Here is a 15990-nt window from a genome sequence, read left to right on the forward strand (position 1 = left end):
TTAGGTGTAGGAAAGTTTTGAATTGCAGCCCACAGGGTAGACCACAGTACTTGAGCCATCCTTCACTGTGTTGTCATCATCTATTGGAAAGTTGGAAGTTGTAAGCAGCAGCTGTCCGGGGAGACAAATCAGTTGAAAAAAATTATGTCTTACAGCTTTCCAGATAGTGACCCTGGGAAGATAATCAATTATAAAATCAATGTAATACATGGGACTTGGGATCTCATTCTGAGCATGCTGGGCTTTGAAAGATTCTGGCTGTGTGGGAAATGTGAATGCTGCAGGAGTCATCCTCCTGTCTTTATAAAAGATGACTTTATAAGCTGAAACAATCCTAATTCACACATGCCAGCACGCTGTCCTCCTCCAAGCACACTGGCTGCAGGTTTTCAGTGTTCCCCTTGTACACCTCTTTTAACGTGTTGTGAAATATGTGCGGATATTGTGATACTGCATCAGATGGAACTGGTGCAGGGACTGGACATAGGATCCCTGAGTGTTTAATGCAGGAATCTTGATTGCAGTAAAGTCAAGGCAAAACTCCCATTGACTTAGGAGTGGCTGTGTGTGCTACCTTCTCCTTTGGAATTACCTTTTTTTTTCCTACCTGGACTTTTAGATATGCTATTTGATTATTAAAGCTTTCTTTCTTACCCTTTAAATTGCGTCAGCACAATGGCCTCTTCCCAGATGTGCCTACTAAGTATTTCCTGATCAGAGTGTTATACCTGCTCTAGGGGAGAAAAAGAAAGACATTGAGTGGCCCATAGCTGAAAACAAAGCTGGGAAGTGAACCAAGGTACTGATTGCTGACCATGGGGCTGCCCCTTCCTGAGTTGCTGTTTAGTTTGTCTTTCTGTGCTTTTTTTATTTTCAAAAATACTAGACAGAGACAGGATTATAAGTGTAATTAAAAGTCCTTAGGATTTGTCTCCCTGTCTTGAGCACTTTTCTAAAAGCAAGGTCTCCACAAGAAAGTAGCTAATGGAAATTTGATGTCTGTTGTCAAGTATCTGCCTTAAAACACTTTAATGTTTAATGTTCAGGAATACAATGTAACAGCTCTACAAAAATCAATATTCTTAAATACTCCATTTGAGAACCCCAAAACAGAATATCTAATATCTATTAGGTTTCTCTAATTTTTTTCCTACCGAGTTCATAAATAGAATAAAAAGATGCCATTTCTAGAATGCAAATAAATTCTGTTTCTGGGAAGATGATTTATGGATTCCTATCAAAAGAATTGTGCATGACATCTGTTAAATTTTGCTGCCCATTTTCCCCAAATACAGAGAGCAGCTAGAGATTGCTTTTCATTGGGGATACTTTTTACCCTGGACATCTCAGCAAAATAGTAAGGTTTGTAATTTGGCTATTAATATGTTATTAATTAAATAATATAGCTAGAAGCAGGAAAGGCTACATGTAAAGTACAATATGCAATAATTAAAATGAATTGTGACTCTCCTGCAGCTCTGTGCGAGTTCAGTTCAGATGCTGGCTGGCTCTGCACCTCAGTCAGTGTCTGCTGTGGAGGGGAGAGCTGTGTGTGAGCTCCCTGCTTCCAGCAGTGTTGCAATGTTGTTAACATTCATGTCACACTCCCCTTCTGTACCACGGGGATAAATCCTTTTCATTGGTGTTGGCATTTTGCTCATCAAAGCCACAGATGAGTTCTATGATCTTTTTCTCCAGATATGGGGGAGTTTCTTCAGTTTGAGTTTTCTGCCGGAAGCTCTGCAATAGTCACTACTGGGGAGTGCAGGGGTGTGGGGGATTCTTGATGTTCCCGGCTGAAATGGAGTGTTTGCACCCAGGGGAGCCGGGCACTGCTCCTGCCCTGTGTCTCCAGAGCTGCTCCTGCCTCCCGCAGGAGGAGAAGAGAGGATGAGGAGGGCTGCAAAGCCACAGAGGCTCAGCAGGTCTGGCTGAAGGCAATCCTTCTCCTGGGTGCTGCATCTGTTATTAGGGCAGGGACCTGAGCCTGGCTTGGGGTGGATGCTCAGTGCAGGACAGATCTATGGGCTGGGATGAATGCATAAATGGGAGTGAGGTTTTTGGTGTTCTTCATTCACACAAACCAGCTCCGTGTAAACTAGGGAGCATGAATTTGTTGAACTTTATAGCTTTTTTGCCTGTTTTATTTGTTTATAAATCTTGATTTCTATCACAGAGAGGGAGCACTTCACCAGCCATTCGAAGCCAATATATGGGCCCTCTGTGAATGCTGTGACTTGCTCAATGCTTTAAAGACATGCTGAGCTTTGTAAAGAAAACATTAATAAAAAAGAGCTTATAAGAGGCATAAAGTTCAAACATACTCTGCTTTCTTGTTTATAACAAGATTTGTGTTGGTTTATTTTTGACATGCATTTTATTAAAACTTTCATCATTTTATTAGAACTTCCATAATTTTATTCTCTCCATTCCACGTGTTACTTAATCTCAAGCACCATTACAACCCATCTCCAAGGGATGATGTATTATGAAAACTCTTCCTAGTTGGTGTGAGGTGTTTGAAGCTGGCAATGGCTGTAGCGTTACAGCTCTTTTAGGACATGCTGCCAGAGCAAGTGTGATGGAGCTGTGTGATCATCAATGCACATTTCACTAATTTAGGGCAGTGTGAAACCTTCATGTTCCATGCAAATTTCATGCCAGGGTGCTGTTTCCTCCAGAAGGTAACAGACAGGCTCTGCTCTTGCTCTTTAGCAGTTTCCAGAAATTTAAGATGAATTTCATGTAACTTGAGATCCATATGTTCAACATATCATGATAAATGATAAATAGTTTTGAGTCATGACTGGTATTTTGAACGTATAACATTCCTCAATGTATTATTTTGGACACTCTTACTCCAGGCACATGGAGCAGTTTTGATTCAAGGTGAACTACATCACTCACCAAAATTAGGTGGTTATTGCTAGAGAAAGAAATTCCTTCTCCTTCCCCTAGAAGTCAGCAGTGTATGCCAGCATGTATTTTTACAATATTGGTTTTATAAGAACAGTTTCTCACTTTTACTCATTTGAGAATTGAATTAGTTTTTGCTGCTGCTTCACCGACTTCACAGAACATTTCCCCACAATCATTTAACATGCTATTAAATTCTAGAGTATGTTGTCAGTACATCTGATAATTTGATTTTGAATGATGTTTGTGTCATTACTAAGTATTTTAGTCAGCAACAACAATGTTGGTAATATGTAGTGATGCTTTTAACAATGAGCTGAAAAAGAGATGCAGAAGCCCTGGTGTAAACTGGCAGTGAACAGAATGGATGACTCCTGAAACCATTATCTTCCAACAGCTTCTGAGGTTCAATTCATTTAAACTTGCTGCTTTTGCATTTTCATCAGCTTCTTCAGTTTCTTCTATTTAGTCAAAACTGTGCAAAATTGGATTTTATAAAATTATTTTTAAACAGTTTAGAGCTTCCAATCTACAAGACATGAAGCACTCTGAGGATTTTACTTTTCTCTAAATATCTTTATAATGCATGTTGCTATTCAAGGGCTATCAAAGCCAGAGGAGACCTACCAGATTATTAACTGTGGCCAGCAATTGTTTCTCCCATTCTGGGCCTTGTTGCACAGTGCAGCTCATTCCATTGGAAATGAATCCTACTGCAGCTGTGCCAGTTGGAAAGCACCAAACATGAGAAATATTTGGTGTGATCAAGTACCACATTTGACAGAGAAGTTACCTTGGCTTAAGCAATTGATCATGTGAAAGATTTGTACAAAAGCAAAGAAAATGGAAAAGCCTGGTGGCTCAACAATGCAGATTTATCTTGCTGCCCATAAACGTTCTAATGTTCATAAATGTTAAGGCAAAATGTGTTTCTGTCTGGGGCCCTGTGTTGCCAATCTGTCACCACCAGAAGTGGTTTATGGGGTGTCCATCCCAATCCAAGGGCTCCCTGGTGGGCTCTTCTTCATCCTCTCCCACCAGAGAATGGTGGTCTCTGTGCACATCTGTGTGGTTGTGCTTTAACACAAAGATGTGATGTGACCTAATCGAATACAGAAATACCCAGTAGCAACAGCTGGGAGTCAATGGGGCTTAAATTCACCTTTACAGGTTCTGGAAGTGCCCAGACCCTGATGTGGCTGCCCGTAAAAGCTGGCATGAGCTCATACACATTGCTCATACCTGCAGTGCCACTCTTTGTCCGCCTGCAGTCAGCAGACAGAAAATGCATGGGCTGCTCCAGTTAGTGCCGCTTGCTCTGCTGACTTTGCCCTTTATGCCCTGAGGAAGCTGCAGGTCTCTGATGGCTGGGGCTGCATGGGCTGTCTGAAGCTTTCTGGGCGCTGTGGCAATCCAGCTTCCTCTGATTCTGTCCCATGGGATAACTCAGAGCAGCCAGGTGCTAAAGGCAAGCAGGGCTGGGGCCATTTCAGTGAGGTGTACTGGGGTGAGGACAAGGTGACCTGGCCACCACTGGTCACTCTGGGCTGCTGGTGAGGACACAGCAAGGGCTCTCCAGTGCTGGAGCCTGGGTGAGGTCACCTGGACGTGCTCACCTGGACATGCTTTGCCCCAGCTTGAGGGATGGGGACATGGAGGAGCTGCTGCCTTTTCCACCATTTGATCCTCAGGCCCAGGATCACCCCCTGGCACTCTTCATTAATGGAGACTGTATCACTTTGCCTTGCTTTCTCCTGGGGTTTTGGGGTTGGTTTGATTGTTTTCCTGGGGATGGGAAAAGTGATATGCCACGATTAGTAGGAAAGCTCTTAATTTGCTGCTTATTGGGTTTTGTGTGTTTTTGGTTTCTCCCTAAAAGTCTTGTCCTAGAGAATTCTCCTGTGGCTTGTGAATGCTTTGCTTTGTGAACATTTAATCCAGCGTGGGCTTCAGCAGTAATTAGTAACATGGATATTTATGGAGACATTCTAACCTGCTTTGTTCATGAATATTTCACCATGGTGGAAATTTCACACCCAATAAATCACTAATGAAAATGTCATTTCCCAGCTGCATTTACCTGATGTGCTGTTAATCTTGCTGTACCCATTGGAGGCAGAATTACTGTCAGATTTGCAACACAGAGAGGAATTGATTTTTAATTAGTGACCCCAATAGTGTAGGTTAAAAATTATTTTTTAAATGGTGATTTAATGGCCCTTTTCATATAATGGCATCAGCTTCATTGCCTGTACTGATGTTTTCTAGGCTGCCATTCAAGCAGATACTTTGAAGGACAACAAACAACATTGGGATTGAAGTGATCAAGGAGAGCAGTGGTGTGGGGAAGGTGGCTCTGAAAGCAAGAAGTGACAGAGAAACCCCATGAAACCCCATGAAGTAAGTACCCTCTGTATTGGAAAATCTCATGAGCCAAAAGTGTCAGTCTACTTGCACTTGGTCTCTTCCCAACGTGGTCCTGAACTGGGCCATTCAACTCTAGGATGACATTTCATGAAGGAAATTATTACAAGATAGATTATCGTGTTGGGGAAGATCATAAATTATTTTGCCTGACTGATGAGTTTTATCCATTTTCCTTAAGTAATTTATATCATGGCCAGCATTCCTGTGGACAGACATCTCTAATTCAAGGGAAAGCAGAATGGCACAGCACAAACAGAGTGTGGCTTCCCTGAGATTGTCACTGCAGGTTAATTTACTAAATGAAGAACATTAATGAAATATTAGAATAGGATGATCACTGTTAAAAATGACCAGGAAAAGGGTATGTATCATGCCATAGGAGGGAGCTATAGCATTCTCCTTTCCTGAAAGTCAGGCTCTCTAGCTACATTTTATTATCCTGCATATTGCTGACTGCAGATGCTCACAATCAAAAAGAAAATTATGCACTGGTCAGGGCCAGTGAAGCTGTCAGCTCATCAGATTCTGTAAAACCTGGATTGGCAGAAATCAGGCCCTGCTTCTGAGCTCGTGGTGTGTGTGCCCCTGTACAGACAGGTGCTCCTCTGTGTAGCTGTTGCAGGGAGACCTCAGCAGAGAGGCTGTGACTGGGGAACACCACCAGCAGCACCTCAGGATTCTCACCTGGACTCTGCATGCTGCATGAGACAGGCCTGACTGCATCTGTGTTGATAAAGCTCTTGATAAGGCCATATGTTTCTCATGTGTCTACTGCTATGGCTTTTCCTTCAGGAAGCATAACCCAGGCTGTCTGTGGGCTGAATTTTGAGGTCTCTTTGTTGTGATTGTTGAACACGCAAGTTGAGCAAATATCCAATATGTCTGATGTAAGGCCTTTTTTTTATAATTGTTGCTAAAATATGAATTTAAAAGCTTGAACTACTCAGAGTCCACCAAAACCAAACCCAGTTCTTCTATTCTCATTGCTAGGTTTTGAAGCAAAGCTTAATTCCTGAATTTAGAGCACTCCTTGTCTTTCATGACTAACAATTGCATCATGTTGGAGACCATGGAGCTGTGACATGACTAAACACTCCTGTCCCAGACTGCAAGCTCTTTTCTATTTTATGGAGGCTCATAACTGTGGTGTTATTCACTGCCTTGAGATGACTCCTCTCTCTGAGGTGCTTTGTCTGAATCAGCTCTCCAAAATCAGCTCTCTCTCACAGGAGCTGTCCTTGCCTTCAGCAGAAACACAGGGCACTCTGAGGAGAGAAGGCAAATGTCTCTGTGAGAAACAGATTAACCATAAGAGTCACTATTGATTCCTTGAGCTGGGTGTAGAGTGGGGGTGTGTGCAAGCTCTCTCAGAGGGAAAGCACCAAGTAGGAAAAGCACCTCCTCTGTACATCAAATCACGCCACAGGGAGTTGTAGGGTAACATAAAAATGATACAGTGTCTCTTTGAGGGCTTGTTCATTTGCATTCTGTCTTAATGTGCATTTGCACCGTGTTTTGGTGTTTGCAAAAGCAGTGTTGATTTGGGACTGTGTGCTTTCCCAGTCCCCATGCTCCCAGGCTGGTGGGACGCAGCTCCCAGTTCCTTCCTGCTTCCCACACCTTTGAAGGGCAGCCCTGCTGTACCTCTTTTAGGCCACTTTTTTTTTTAAACTGGAGTTAACTATTCTGTGTTGGTGCAGTTTGCCAGCAGATTTGTTCCCCCTGTGCTGATGAGAGAGCTCCAAGCAGCCTGTCCTGAGCCCAGCTGAGCCAACTCTGCAGGGCAAGTGGAGTTTGCAGGAGTGGATCCCCAAGCTCATATTGTCAAACACTTTGACAAAATGGCAGATGAAATTCATTATTGATAAATGTGCAGTGATGCACATGGGAGGAAAAACACACTCGGTGATGGTCTCTGAACTAGCTATTAACTCCAAGATCTCTTTCCTGGGTGGTTTTATAGGACTATCCATTATATTGTCAATTCAGCAGCAAAGCAAAACTAAACAAACCAAAACCCAAGCTAGAATGGGAGTAATTACTAGGAAAAGATTGGAGAGTAAAACAGAAAGCATTGCTGTGCAGCTGTATAGATCTGTTGTGTGCTCACATTTTAAACAAAATGGGCTCATGCAAGAACAATTAAAAGGAGGTGCTTCTCCACAGAGCTGTTTGAGCTATGAAACTGTGCCATTTATTGTGGTGGAGATGGAAGGAGCAGGTAGGTGAATTCTCAGAGCAGTGAGGTACATTGATGGAGAGGTTTGTGTGTGGTACCTCTGGCCCTGCAGGGATCTGAGCTGCTGGTCAGCCACGAGGCACAGCAGGGAGCTCTCACTCCCTGGAGGTGACAGATATGTCAGGCACTGTGCCTTTGGCACCTAGACACAGGAACCTGGACCTTTGAATGATCTCATACAACCTGTCTTTTGTCTCTGTCAAGCCAAAGTCCTTGCAAGACTCTTGAGCATTGTGGACACAGATTATCAGCAGGAATTCCTAGAAAGAGCCCTCAGTAATGTCATTCAGCCAGATTTAAGGAGACTGCATAGCCAGACATGTGTCAGATACCCACAGAGCTCAGTACAGAAGCTTATTCTCCAAATATGACTGCTTTTTAAATGCTATGAACACAGGGGACTTGGAGCTTAGTGTAATTTGAAGTTTCAGGAAGATATGAATGGTTCTGAGACAAATATTTAAGGAGACTGTTCCTTTGGAAGCAAGCTGGCTTGCTGCTCACCTCTCCATACTGTGAGCTCTCAGCAGTTACTGGTGGAGCATTAATTTTTTACTATGAAATGTAATGTCTCATCTTTCATTAATAAATTTTCTCAGAAGAAGAGGTGATGGCATTTCACTGACAGGACAAACAAGGAAAGCCTTGTGGAAGCAGAAGATTCTGCCTGTTCACCACCAAAGACACTGCAAGGGCAATGGAGCGCTCAGATCCCTGTAGAGGTGCAGTCAAATTCGAAAGATCTTTTCCTGAAGGCCTAAACCTTTTCAGAGAACAAAACCAAGCCAGCAACCTCTGCTTGTGAGGGTTCCTCTGGGATACCCAGCTGTCCTTGCTTTGCACTGAAATTTCCAGAAGGAAACAAAACAAACACATCACCTAGTTTGAACTGAAATTGTTGCCTAACTTTCATCTCCAAAACTTTCTACTGTAAAGCCACAGAAAAGAGCTTTTATGAATCTGAAGACTTCTGTCCTCCAAGTTCTGCTCACCTCATAGCTGAGTCTGATCAGCCTGTAGGATGAGATGAGAACTACCCCTGGCCTGATGGATCCAGGTGATGCCGTTTCCCTGTTATTGTATCTTTCTCCACACCTCATTTTATATAGATCTCTGAAAATTCAATGGAACAGCCAGTCTCAGCCAGCACTGAGAGAAAAGCAAAATCTTCAGAAAAACAATCTGATTTTATATAGATCTCTGAAAATTCAGTGGAACAGCCAGTCTCAGCCAGCACTGAGAGAAAAGCAAAATCTTCAGAAAAACAATCTGGGATATAAAACTGGGGTCTCCATATTTTGGTGTCTCTTGGGTCTCATTCAGGATTATGCTGTGCCACTTAAACAGTTAATTCACAGTCAGTTCTACTAATTTTTTAACCTTGTGAGTCACATGAGTGAATAGAGCCTTTCATAACAAATGTAGTTAATGTAATTCCTAGATACCCTCAGTGTGTAAGGGAAAAATGTATATAACGTGCCTGATAAAGTAATGAAAACCTAACAAATAGGGAAAAATGATGGGAGGTTTTAAGAGGGAAAGAGCTGAGTATGTGAGGAACTTTTTACTGTAAAAGAATGTCACCTTAGCTCATATAGGCTTCTTATTTTTGCAGTTTAGTATTTAATGAAAGGGGGCAAGAAACCCCCCACACATAATGCTTTAGGGAGGTTTTGATAATCTGTGATTGATCCAGACATAAATGGCATATTCCAAAAGAACTGCTTGAATTTGAAGCCAAGATTTTATTCTAATCACTGGATTAGCCAAAAAAAAAAAGGAATTAAGGTTGAAATTTATGCTTCAGACTCTGCATAGTTCATTAAAATGAATCAAAGGAAGAAGAGCCAAGGGAGCCACAGGAGCCACCAAGGACTGCTCTGTCAGGTCACTGCTGCAGCACTCACTTGGCTTTGTGCAGTGAAAAGACCTCCAGAGTTGGAAACTCTGAGTGATAATGGATCTGGGCCACAATTTCTCTTCCTATGCTCTTTTCTGATTTATTGGTGACTGAGGAGGTGACATAGGCTGAATCCTGAAGCATCAGGCTTTTTCACTTGTTCTCTTCTTGAACAGGAAAGTGGGAGGGAGAGCAGAGGGAAGGCAAGCAGGATGCAGCTTCTCCCTTCCCGCTGCCCTGGGAGCTCGCTGTGGGACTGAAGGTCAGAGAAATCCTTTAAGAGACTGAATGCAAGGCAGGCAGGTGGTTCTGCTTAACTGATTTATAGATGTCTAAGCAAGATTCTCACACAGCTCAATCTCTCTGCATGCTGTGATACCCTCTGCCTTCTGAGCATCAGCAGTTGTGCTTTGGCTGAATCCATATGTGAAGCAAAAAGCCACAGCTGGCTTTGTGCTGGAGAGGGCCAGGAGCACTTCCACAATCAATCTGGGAGTTACAAGGTCTGAGGGCAGCAGTGAGGTCTGCAGGAGCCCCTGTGGACAAATGAGTATTTTATTTTACAGGTAACAAAGTTGTTACTGATGTGTACAAAGGGATGGGCACACTTTCAAATTTATCCTTTCTAGGCTGCTATGTTCCAGCAGTGCATAGCCAGAAGGTGAATTTTTGTTCTGCTTGGTCTGGTTTCATTGCTTTAAAGCAGTCTCCAGCAGTCAGAATTTGGAGTTGGTCCCTGGCCCCACACAGTGGCTCCAGAAGGCATCAGAACAATGAAACTTCTGAACTCTGCTGTGCCTTTTGCAGCATTTTACCAATGACTGGCTCTTCTGCCAGTCCCAGGCAGAGGTGGCACCACCTCTGTCCTTCTGCAGGCAAGCAGGAAGGGTCTGTGCTGGATTTTGTAATGCAGGAGTGGAGGTAACCACATCAGCTTCACTGAGATAAGGCAGACAAACTGCCCTGAGAAGACCTGGTTTGTTGTAAATCTCTTCCCAATAGCTCTCTTAGGCATTATTTTCAGTACAGTTTTGTGTGGTTACCCATCAGACAATAGAATGATGACTTGCTTTAGCTAAAACATGTATTAGAAAAAAAGTATCTAAATAAGTCAGATGTAGTCCTAAAAGAGAAAGCATTCATTGCTAAAAAATGTACTTCACCAATGCATAATTCAGGAAAAGTCATCTGTGCACATGTCCTTCCCCTACTTTTACTGAAATTAAGACTTCCAAATGTGTCTCCTGGGGCCAGCCTGCTCTGTCCATGCTCAGCCCGGCTGTCTCAGAGCAGCACCACTGGTTGTGCCCAGTGCCACCACTGCTTTATTTCTTACTGTATTCACTCTGTGAGTGCCCTGCTGGGAATGGCTCAGGTTTTCCAAGCTGTGTGGGGTGTTTAAAACAGGAGCAGAGGAATAGAAGGGGGAGGGATTGAAAACTGATTTAAAGTATTTGAGTTATAATTACAACTCATCTTCACTGTTTGGCTGCTTCAGTCTTTCATTGCCTCAGGACTCCATGGCTACATTGCTGAAGGGTCTGTAGCTGTGTGGTTTTATGGCTCTTTGAAGATGTAATTGAGACTGATTTGTAAATATCCACACCCTCTCTGTATCTTCTAGCCTCTGAGTGGGATTTTTCTGCTGATTGTACCTTTTCCCCATTCTTTGTGCATTGTCTGTTTACTTATATGGGTTTTTTTTGGAGAGATTGTTCATCTGGACTTAGAGCCCTCCATTTTTTCTCTCCATGACTTTGACAAAATCTCTTGGGAAATTCACCATCCTGAATTCAAGAATTTCCAGGCTGTCAGGTACCTATGGACCCTGAACACATTGGCTGGCCCAGATGGTTTCTAGGTTCTTTAATATAGTTTGTCCTTCAGGTTTGGTTTTGATTATCTTTCCATTTAATTTAAACAGAATCACCTTCTTCCTACTCAATACCAATTTATTGTTCAAAGTCACACCTGTCATGCCCTCATTGCTTACAAGACTGAGTCTAGAATAGCAAAGCAGTTGTTGGTTCAGTGTCTTAGCACTTGGACTTCATTCCTCTTAGATTAATAAAGGAATCCCACTCTTCTCAGGGGGTAAAAGAAGAAAATAAAGGGCCAGATTTGCAAAGTGGTGGGAAGTTTATCAGAGAACCTGGAGCTGAGCAAAGATAATTTAATTCTGATGCAAGAAATGCCAAGGAATTGATTGAAATGGTACATGGCTGGAAATAGTTGCACTATAGTTATGAAACCTGAGGAAGAATGTTTAAGAAAAGACTGCATGTGGCACTCAGTGCTGTGGTCTTGTTGATAAGGTGGTGTTAGGTCATAGGTTGGATCCAATGATCTCAAAGGTCTTTTCTAACCTGGTTGATTCTTTGATTCTGTGAAAACCAACTTAGATCTGGCAGTGGAAGTCGTTGGCACAGCTGAGTCTGCCAAGAAAAAGGGGAATCAGTGACTGAGGCTGGAGCTGCTGAGTGTGGAGCTCCTTTGTGCCCCAGTGTCAGCTGCAGGGGCCCTGCCACTGCTGGCCAAGGGCAAACCCTGCTGCTCAGAATGGCTCAGCATCAGCTGCAGTGATCATTCATCACAGACACTGCACTAGTTGATAATATTAATACTTGCTTTAACAATGCTGCTAACTGCTTGTATCACAGTAGGATTCAGAGATCATTTTTCTGCATGAAATGTGTGTCAGTGGTGAGGAGAGGCTTGGCTGAGGCTGTGGGTGCTGTGCTGGCAGCAGCAGCTCCACTCCCAGGTGCCTGCCCACGTGTGAGAGCAGCTTCCCACCCTGGCTGGCAGGGGCTTGTTGGAGACATTGTGGCAGAGACATTTTTTGAGTAGATGGCAGTTGCTGTATCATCTTCATTATACCTTCCAAATAACTGGAAGATAAAACACATTCCCTCTCAGTGCATTTCTTTCCTAAAAAAAACCTACTTGAAATCTGGGACTCCTGAAAAATGTGAATCATGCTCTTCTTACATCCAGAAATTCTCTCAAATAGTGAATTTTAAATAAACTGAAAAGAAGGTCTTTCTGGATTGGGTCAGGTTTTATCTGAAGGCACAAATCTGAGCTCACAGGTGGATCTCTCTGGATGCCCAGGGGTACCTGCCAGGGGTGGTGTGGCCCCCATAGCTGCACACACTGTGGTGAGTGAATAGTTTGGCCTTTGACACTTTATCAGATTTATCTGGAGTTTAACTCATTGCTTACACTCAGCTTGGTGCTCCAGCGCAGGCCACCTGCTCATGACCCAGCAGCCATGAGCACTGGCAATCAGCCTTGGCTGCCTCAGTGTCCACAGCCTGAACAACCACACCTGCTCAGAGCAGTGTCCTAGGGCTGTCCAGGGTCCTCCACTGCTATTCCAGTCTCACTCTCTGCCTTTTGCATTGCTGCTCACGTGGTGTTCACCCCCTACTTCCACACAGGTGATTCACTGTGCTGCCTCTTGGTTTCTAAGTGCTTACATTGCCCAGAGTAGCTGTGGCTGCCCCCTCTCTGGAAGTGTCCAAGGCCAGGTTGGACAGGCCTTGGAGTAGCTTGGGATAGTGGAAGGTGTTCCAGGGGGTGGAACAAGATGGGCTTCCAGGTTCCTTCTAACCCAAACCATTCTATTAATCCATGATTCTCTACCCTCCTGTCTAACTTATTACCTGCCTGGAAGCTAAAGTTCTGTTATCTCAGTTTGTGCCCCCTTCTACACCCAGTCCCACCTTGGTTCCACACCAAATCCTTCATCCCTGCCCACAGGATGACTGCTGCAGCATTTGGTCACTTTTTATGGAGGAAGGTGTTATCTTAAGTGTGATCTGGTATTGACCAGTTTTATGCTATGCTTTTCCCCAAGTCTGATGTATGGAATTCTGCAGAAGTTTACCTGTGGGCTAACCATTTAATCCCTGCCTAAAACAGGGTGGAGAAACTGTTTGCAGTCATTCTTCTCCCTTGATCTTTGTATTCCCAGCTGAGGTTAATTTGTCAGCAATACAAGCAGGGGAAATGCAGTATGCCTGATCTGCATGAATGGAGCAGGAGAAAATGCCTTGTGATTTAAATTAATATTGATCCCACTAATAGGAATCAGAGGACCAAAATAAATTACATAAATGGAATAATCAAGCCGAAAAATTTCCAAAGAGTAACCTTGTGTTAATGGAGCTGATTTTTCTGCTGTCAGGTAAAGACAGGGAAGGATAACACACCATTTGTTTGGAAAGATAGTGGGCACTGCTGTCTCCTGCTCTCACTGCCTAGGACTGCTGAGATAGGAAATTATTTCTGAGGACCCAAGATAGACTTGAGAAAAATCTATTTTTTTCTGTTTTGCCTGACTCTCTGTGAAAACACCCAAAAGCCTGAGGCTGCCACCACGTTTTGTGTGTCTGATTGATAGCCCTATTTCCCTTAATTTATGGAGTCTCCCAGCTGGCAGGTGTGAGTAACCTTTGCTGGCAGGAGCTCAGGTGATGCTGCCGGCAGTGCCTGGGAGCTCTGTGCTCCTGCAGGTGCCAGGGAACAGGCAGGGATGAACAGGAGCTGGGGGCAATGGAACCAGTTCAAAGCTTCTTGGCAACAGCCAGGCAGGGTAGATAACATTTAAAATGCTGCTCCTCCTGTAGTCCCACATCAGCCCTTGCTGCACATGACATTGCCAAACAGATATTGCTTAACCTGTAAGTCAGCTGTAAGCACTGAGCTTCAATCCACGGGGAAGGAAGGAAGAGGATGATGGTGGGAGCACACCCTGGGCACCTTGCCCTGGTCCAGGCTTCTCACAAGGATCTCATGGACATGTTTTGTTCTGCAGGTGGCACAGAACAGCAGTGCCTCTCGTGGGATTTGTGCAGGAAGGTTTGTGAGCATCTTTGCCCTCTGTGGGCAGCCTCCTACAGAAACAGGGCACTGTCACTGCTCCTTGTGGGCAGGGCAGAGGAGATGCTGGTTGGGTCTCTGCTTGCCAGGTGCTTTCTGCTTTGGGAGTAGCTCAGGAGACTTCTCTTGCTGAGGAATTGATATGCAGAGCAGGACTCAGGCAAAGCTTGTCAACTCTGGGAGAAAAGTCTTGGTAGAAACCTTCAGTCCCACCCATGCTCACTCCTGAGTTCTAACACAGCCAGGCACCAGAAGCACTTGGCATATTTTATCTCAGGGTGTTCAAAATGGCAGTGGTGCCTCTTGGGGTGCTTATTTCAAACTCCTCAAAACCTGGTTGGAGATGTTCTGTCCCTTCTCCACCTCAGCAGATCAACAAATTGTTTCCACTCCTTACATAGCTCTGTCAGTTGGAGTTCAGATGTTCACTTGAGGGCATTCAGTAACACACACACCTCATGTATAACATTGGGGTTTCCCCAAGAGCAAATTGGGAATATGGCATCTCCCCTTCACCAGTCTGATCTGTGCCCTTCCTTGCTGAAGTGTTCTGTCAGCTTCTCCCACTGCTTTCATCCCTGACAGGAACTGTGGTGAAAAACTTTCAGAAACAGATTGTGGTAAGGAAAAGATTTTAAACAAAGTTTGACATTCACTTAAGTTCCTTCTGGAGACTTTGAAACAGCTCAGGGAATTTGGATGTGTCATTTTCATGCTTTCTAGTTCTGTTCAATTTTTATTATGTAGACTTTATTTAAATGTCTCAGACTGCATTAAACATTGCTATTACTGGATGTGGAACTGTGCTGGATTGTTGTGTCAAGTGTATTACACACTGCTTCTTGTTTTTGAAATTTAACATTTTTTCTCATGATATTTTTTTGACATTATAACTTTAGTCATTCAAACTTGTGTTACATTAGTACTTTCTTGCATATTTAATACATTTCAGTTCAATCTCTGCAGCAGTTCCCAAAGCCTTCAAAAATATAGTAAGAATAAGTCATAATTAAAAAGTTTTAAGGAGATTATTCCAGCTATTTTCCCATGGTGATGATTTCACTGTGTTTGGTAGAGAGCTTGTGTGCTGTGCTGCTCTGGGATGATGCACACACAAATTCAAGGGACATGAAGGAAAGACTGAGACAGTGGATCTATAAAACAATATGGCTTCATAATAGCTGAAAAGCTGCATTATCCCAAATACTCAGAAAATAATCTTTTCTATCCATTAACTGTATTGCTACTGGAAGAACATTTGCTATCAAAAAGAAATAAAAACAGTCAATATGGAGATCTTAGAAATATTAGCTGGATGTCAGGGAGAGAAAAGCAGAGTGTGCACATATGAGCAGAGGATTTTTGCCAAATTGGAGATTAGGCTTCTCTTAATTCTGTCCCATTATTGTGCATTCAGCAGGTGCCTGCCTTGTGTTTATAGGAGCACATCAGGGAATGCTGCACAGGGATGCTGTTAGCACCCTGAGCTGCACCTTCCTCCTGGTTCATGTCACGATTCATCATGTGAGCTGCTCAGGGGAGAAGCAGAATGCAGGGGAAAATTTCGTGCCTGAATTTTGAGTTGTAGCAAAGATGAGTTGCCTCTGGTCTGAGGCATCAT

At 43.5% G+C, this 15990-nt stretch overlaps 1 long non-coding RNA gene across 2 annotated transcripts in view; it reads left to right on the forward strand.

Annotated features, from left to right (window-relative positions):
* LOC135453909 (uncharacterized) overlaps window positions 1-15990 on the forward strand; it is a 75665-nt gene that overhangs the window by 56366 nt on the left and 3309 nt on the right. Inside the window, exons 2-3 of one of the 2 annotated variants that reach the window (XR_010441992.1) lie at window positions 5185-5316; window positions 7787-8632. This is a non-coding gene — a long non-coding RNA (uncharacterized LOC135453909). Of the gene's footprint in view, window positions 1-5184; window positions 5317-7786; window positions 8633-15990 lie in introns of those variants that run through there. The other variant, XR_010441993.1, reaches the window with a different exon arrangement.

The sequence above is a fragment of the Zonotrichia leucophrys genome, chromosome 14 (assembly GCF_028769735.1).
Source record: "Zonotrichia leucophrys gambelii isolate GWCS_2022_RI chromosome 14, RI_Zleu_2.0, whole genome shotgun sequence".
Classification (NCBI taxonomy): Eukaryota; Metazoa; Chordata; class Aves; order Passeriformes; family Passerellidae; genus Zonotrichia; species Zonotrichia leucophrys.